A 6,000-nucleotide genomic window follows, 5' to 3' on the forward strand; every position below is an offset into this window, starting at 1 on the left:
ATACCTCAATTTCATCTTAGGAAAAAAAAGTATGCCTGCAAATTCCATATGATGACTTTATGTGATTAAGATTTTAGAGTCGTGTAAATTATATAATTTTCAAAGCATGTGGAATCAAGGTGGTCAATACCGTACCGGTCGATATGTACCGTACCGGTATGTATACCGATATCAAAACGCCAACGTTTCATACCAGTTTAAATACCGGCCGATTTTGGGTATTACCGGCTGGTACAGAAAAAACTTTTTTTTTTAGGTTGTGTTTGTTTTGGCTTCAAACCATTTCAGGAAATCATTTTACACCTCACCGTGTGTTTGGTTGCGCATGGAAAATAGAATTTTTTGGAAAAGCATTTCCGTTGACCGTAAAAATAATGGGTTTGACCCGGAAATGGTTTGAAGTGAAAATTTTCACTTCAAACCATTTTCGGACTCAGACGCGTAGAGAGAGAGAGAGAGAGAGAGAGAGAGAGAGAGAGAGAGAGAGAGTTAAGGAGATCGCGCCCCAACCCCAGACGTGCCGGCGAGATCGCACCCCAGCATCGGCGCTGCCTTCTCAATCGCGTCGCCGTCGCGATCGCACGATCACGATCTCGCCTCTCTCTCTCTCTTCGTGATCACAATCTTGCCACTCTCTCTTCGCGATCTCACCACTCTCTCTTCGCGATCATGCGATCGTGATTGCGCCGCCGTCGCGATCGCGCGATCGCAATCTCGCCTCTCTCTCTTCCTTCTTCTCTCCCGAATTTTATGATTTTTTTTTTTTGGTTTTGTTTCTTTTGTGATTCCCTACTGAGAAATGATGTTAATATTTGTTTGGAAGCTGAAAAAATGTGAGAAAATGTGAGCAACAAGTAAAAAATGTATTTTCTATAATATTTTCAAGATTACAACCAAACACCTGAAAATATTTTCCAAAGTATTTTTTAAAGTACCACCAAACACTAGAAAATATTTTCCTTTCCCGAAAATATTTTCACCTGAAATTATTTTACACCCGAAAAATATTTTACACCCAACCAAACGCAGCCTTAAATTTGTAATTTTTGAATTTTTGTAAGTGTAGAATGGTAACTTATTTGCATTAACTTATTAATATTATTTGTTTTTCTTAGTATGCAATAAACAATTAAGCTTTCTATTTTTATATTGTTTTTTTTTCTATTAATTGATACTAAAGTCTAAAATCATTAATAATTTGTTCTTAATTGAGGTAATGTTTTATGGTAAACTTTTATGTTTATTAATACACACACACACACACACACACACACACACACACATACATATATACATATATATATATATATATATATATATATATATATATATAACGGTAAACCTGAAACGGTACACCGATATTGACCGGTATCAAAATATATTGTTCCACTGGTCAAATCAGTACAACCTCCGGTATGAGATTGATTCCCTTGTGTGGAATAACCATTTTACCCATGAGTACCTATTTGACTCAAAAATTTGATTATCGGGCACCAAATTGCCCATGATGGCATAGAAATAGATCACAAATCAAGATAGAGAATATTAATTCATGATTAATTAACATTCAATATGTTGCATAACTTTTGATACAAATAGATGAAAGATTTAGATTTCTGATACATGCTAGAGCATACTTGTAGAGGGTTTTTGAAAAGTGACATTAAGTATATAATTGCCAATCCTTTCAGCAAAAAATAAAATAAAATAAATAAAACTTTAGGAAAGGAACTGATAAAAATTTAGAGGTCATTGCCATTTCTTTATATTATAAGGGAGATCAGTGTAATTTCCCCTTTAAAATGTTGGGAAAAAAAGTGAATATGAGAAGAGAAGGATAGAGAATAGGTAAGTTGTAACACCCCAAATATTTTTTTAAGCAATTTTTCCAAAGAGAATAATATCTAACTTGGACTTTATTTTTTAATTAGTGTGGTTAATTATTTTGTGGAGGACTTATGAATACTTAAGTGATTTATGGGGCTAGATGAAATATGGGAGGAACCTTAAGGGTGGAGTGGTAATTAATCTCAAGATAGTTTTGGGGCACAATGGTAATTATGCTTTTCAACTTAAGTCACCCCCCACCCCTTTTTCTTCCTCATTTCACGTTAGAATCTCTCTCCCTCTTGACCGGCTGCCTTTTCTCTCTACTTCTCTATCCTTCTATCTCACCCACCCACCGAAACACACACAAACACACTCTAGCTCCCATCTCCTTCATCATTTATTTCACCTCTCTAGTCGAAATCTCTCTATTAAGAAGGATTATGTCTCTATTGGTTTTCCTAGTAGCTAAAACTCCATGAGATTTTGAAGTGGAGATTAAACCCAAGGTAAAAATCCAAGCTTTTATCTCAATTTCTTCTATGAAATTCTTTGGGTTTTGCTATTTAATGATTATTATGGTGAATACTTGATGGTTTGGTGAATAAGGGAAGATTAGAGGGTTAAGATGTTTTGGGTAGCAATTGTTTTGTTTAAATCCAAAAATTTCAGTTCATTGGTGGGTTTTTGCTTTAATGGGATGATTTGGTTATACTATGGGTATTTATCCTATTTTGTTTGTATTGCTCTTTGATGTTGTTGGTTTTGTTTTGGGGGTTGTTTTGGGGGTTGTTTTATTGAGTTGTTGGAACATTCAAGACTTTATTTGAAGGCTATTAATTTAATGAGGTGAATTGGATATTTTGTTTGGAAACCATGTGAGTTGAGTTTGTTGAGAAATCTTATAGCTTTTTATTTTTGTTGAGGATTGGGATTTATTTTTGAAAGTGAGTTCCTTGCATTTTGGGAAAGATTTTGGCATTAAGTGATAGTTGATGGTATTGACTATGGAATTGTTTGATTGATGTGTACATTATGCTTGTTGCGTGCCAAGTGTTTGATAAATTGCCTATATGAGTCATGGGATTGAATTTCTTGAATTGTGTTGTGATGGTTGTCATTTTAGGTTATGGGTTGTAATCCTAGTTGTTTATATGAGATTTTGGATTTGATTCCTTATTTTTAATATGCTTTAAATCTGGTGGTTTTAATGTGAGTAAATTCTCAAATAAATTGGGCTAGTCTTACAACTATAGCAATTTTCTAAAGCTGTCATGACAGATTTGAGTCAGCCGCAATGCATGATTTTTAATAAATTACATAAAACAATTTTTGGGCTGAATTTTATGTGGTACGTTGTATACATATAGGGGAATGTTCCCTTAAAGTTTTGAATTAATCGGATAACTTTCCATTGACCAAACAATTTTTATAAAATGGCTGCCCTGCTATGTACTAAATCTGAAGCAAGACTAAAACGTTGAGAAATTGTGAAATTAATCCTAAGCCTCAATTGATCTTATCTTGGCTTATATATATTATTTAGTACTCAAAGAGATTCATGAGTATGTTATATTATCTTTTGATGCACTTTATTACGGTAGTGAATTTGAAATGTTTTGGTTGTGTCAGCACTGTGAGTTTCTTATATGCTTGTTTGGTTCCTGTTTGGGTAGGGGTACTTGTCTTGGGCTAGTCAAGCTAGGCTTTAGAGCCTTAGGTTTGATTTTTGAGGGAATCCTTTCCGATTCATGGAGACATATTTGATAGCGTAATTTTGCAGTAGGCCTTGTTATTAATAGGCTTGATACTTGTGTTTCTAGGTTCTAAGGTACTTGGTGATGGAACTAGTAACTTGATTGGTTGAATGCGGTGCCCGGTTGAGGTTAGTTTGGATTGGACTGCTAAGGTAAGTAGTTTTTAATGGGATTTTCGAAAAATAACCATGTTGCATAAATGTTGTTTTTGGATTAGACACGCTTTTGGAAACTACCTATGGAAACTATATTTTCCTAAAAACTATTGTGTTGTAACCTTAATATATTTATGATTATATATGAAAATGCATCATATTTGATATTGTATTTGGGGAAATGCATGAATTGTTGATATGGAAAAATGAGCATCTTTTATTTAACCTTTGATAAGGAAATCACGGATTTTTATGGTATATTAGAAAATTAAAGATGCTTATCATATCTTGTTATGTGAGAAATTGATAGAAAATCTTTTTGACAAGAATGAAGTTGATAACCTTACAAACTTTGTGGAAGTTAGATTATTTAAGGTTTTTCTAAAACTACCTGGATATAAATGTTGTTCTAGGGGGGATGATACTTGTTGGTACGGTGTTACCTCAATTTGAACTTGCTCGATCTGTTCAATTGCGACCTTATAATGCAATCGTATTCTATATTTGAAAGGAAATGTATACTGTGAGCTTTATGTGGTTTCAACACTATGCCATGTGTGATTTTCCAGTGATCACCCGATTTGGTTTTCGTAGTCTTTGTGACAACGGAATTAAATCCAGGTCAGTGCTCTTTCACTTTGGATGACGCGTTCTTCCCTGCTGCCCATGGGGGGAAGAGGTTCCTTGATTGTGTGTAGGTGAGGCTGCTGCCCATGGGGCCAAGAGACCACATGCAAGAGAGGTCCTATTTGACGCGCTCTCTCTGCTGCCCATAGGGGGAGAGAAAAATCTTGAGGGTATGGGTGAGGTTGTTGTCCATGGGGCCAAGAGTCTGCATACTAGAGATGACAATATCATGCCAGTTGTGAATGGGTGGATCCCCTGACCGGTTTATATGGTAGTATGGTATATTTGTAATAAAATTATTGTATGTTAGATTTTATGGCTTTGGAAATTATATTGTTAGTGCTCACAGATTATAATATATAGTTTAATGGTATTATTTTGAGAAACATGGTGTTTTATCATTTAATCATTCTTGTTACATTATTATTGAAAAGATCTTGCAGTATTCAGTTAGCAATTTCCCAAACTAAAACATGTTTTGCAAACTGTTTATAATCATGAAACTTGCATTTCCCCCACCTCCATTAATTATACTACTTACTGGGCTTTAGCTCATTCCAATTTCCAACAATTTTTCAGATAAATTAGCTACACGTCGGGCATGGAGCTTAATTTATTGGTGGTGATTGGAGTGCTATATTAAATTGGGAGACTTGGGCCATTAATGGTTGATGACTCAATCTTGCGAAGTTTAACGAGATCATAATTTATTCTATTGGAGGTTGGATACTTGAGGTCTGTTAGCCTTGGGTGTGATAGGCCTAGATTTTCTGTTGAGGTTGCATACCTTAGAGAGGATTGTGACTTTGTGTTTATTTTATTTGGAGCGTTGGATTGTTAAGTGTATTTGGAGACACATGATTTGTAGTTTGTATTGCTTGTAAATGTGTCATAGAGCTCTGACTTGTATTGTGGAGAGATCAACATATTTATTTACATCGTCAATGGAAAAAAAAAAATATCTCATATAGGTTCTCTCGAAGGCTCGGTTTTTCGTGCTTTGGACCGTTTTGGGTTTGGGGCATGACATAAGTGATTTGGAAATAGTCCATGATACCCAAATCCAAATAGTTACATTTTCTATTCAATTCATTGATAACACATTACAAATTTACAATGAAATGCTTAATGAGATTTGTAAATTTTGAAAATAGATCCAACTATCATTTTAAGCTTGGTATATTTTGAATTTAAATTTCATATATCAATATAATTGATGGCTCTAGTCCCATTAATCACTTGATTCAATTTTCAAGTGGTGCAAAAGTGAATCATACTTTCTAACCATGACAACTTAGACGGCCCCTTTGGTTTGTGTTTTGAAAAACAAAAATAGTTTATTGAATTTATGTTAGTTTTGTTAATAATAATTCCCTTATGGATCAAATATCAATTAATAATTCTTAAAATCTAGGGTTTAATACGAAATCACCCCAAAACCATATGGGGAAATTATTCAAACACTACCCATTCTCTATTCACTGACAGATTTCAAAGGCCTGACTGCTTGGATGATAACAATCAATGAATCTCCATAATTTTTCACAATTACTGTGTGGTCTATTTGGACCCAAAGAAATCAACTACGAATGCAGCAATAGTGTGTGCCACAGAACAGCTAGCCCAAGCGTCAA

The 6,000-nt window shown here is 34.5% G+C and overlaps 1 long non-coding RNA gene across 1 annotated transcript; it reads left to right on the forward strand.

The window, feature by feature from the left end:
- The first annotated feature begins 2,109 nt into the window (after positions 1-2,109).
- Positions 2,110-5,321, forward strand: LOC142617893 (uncharacterized). Its single transcript, XR_012841087.1, has 3 exons — positions 2,110-2,336; positions 3,651-3,736; positions 4,309-5,321. It is a non-coding gene; the product is annotated as an uncharacterized LOC142617893 (long non-coding RNA).
- Positions 5,322-6,000: the final 679 nt, after the last annotated feature.

Source organism: Castanea sativa, chromosome 11 (assembly GCF_040712315.1).
Source record: "Castanea sativa cultivar Marrone di Chiusa Pesio chromosome 11, ASM4071231v1".
NCBI classification, from domain to species: domain Eukaryota; kingdom Viridiplantae; phylum Streptophyta; class Magnoliopsida; order Fagales; family Fagaceae; genus Castanea; species Castanea sativa.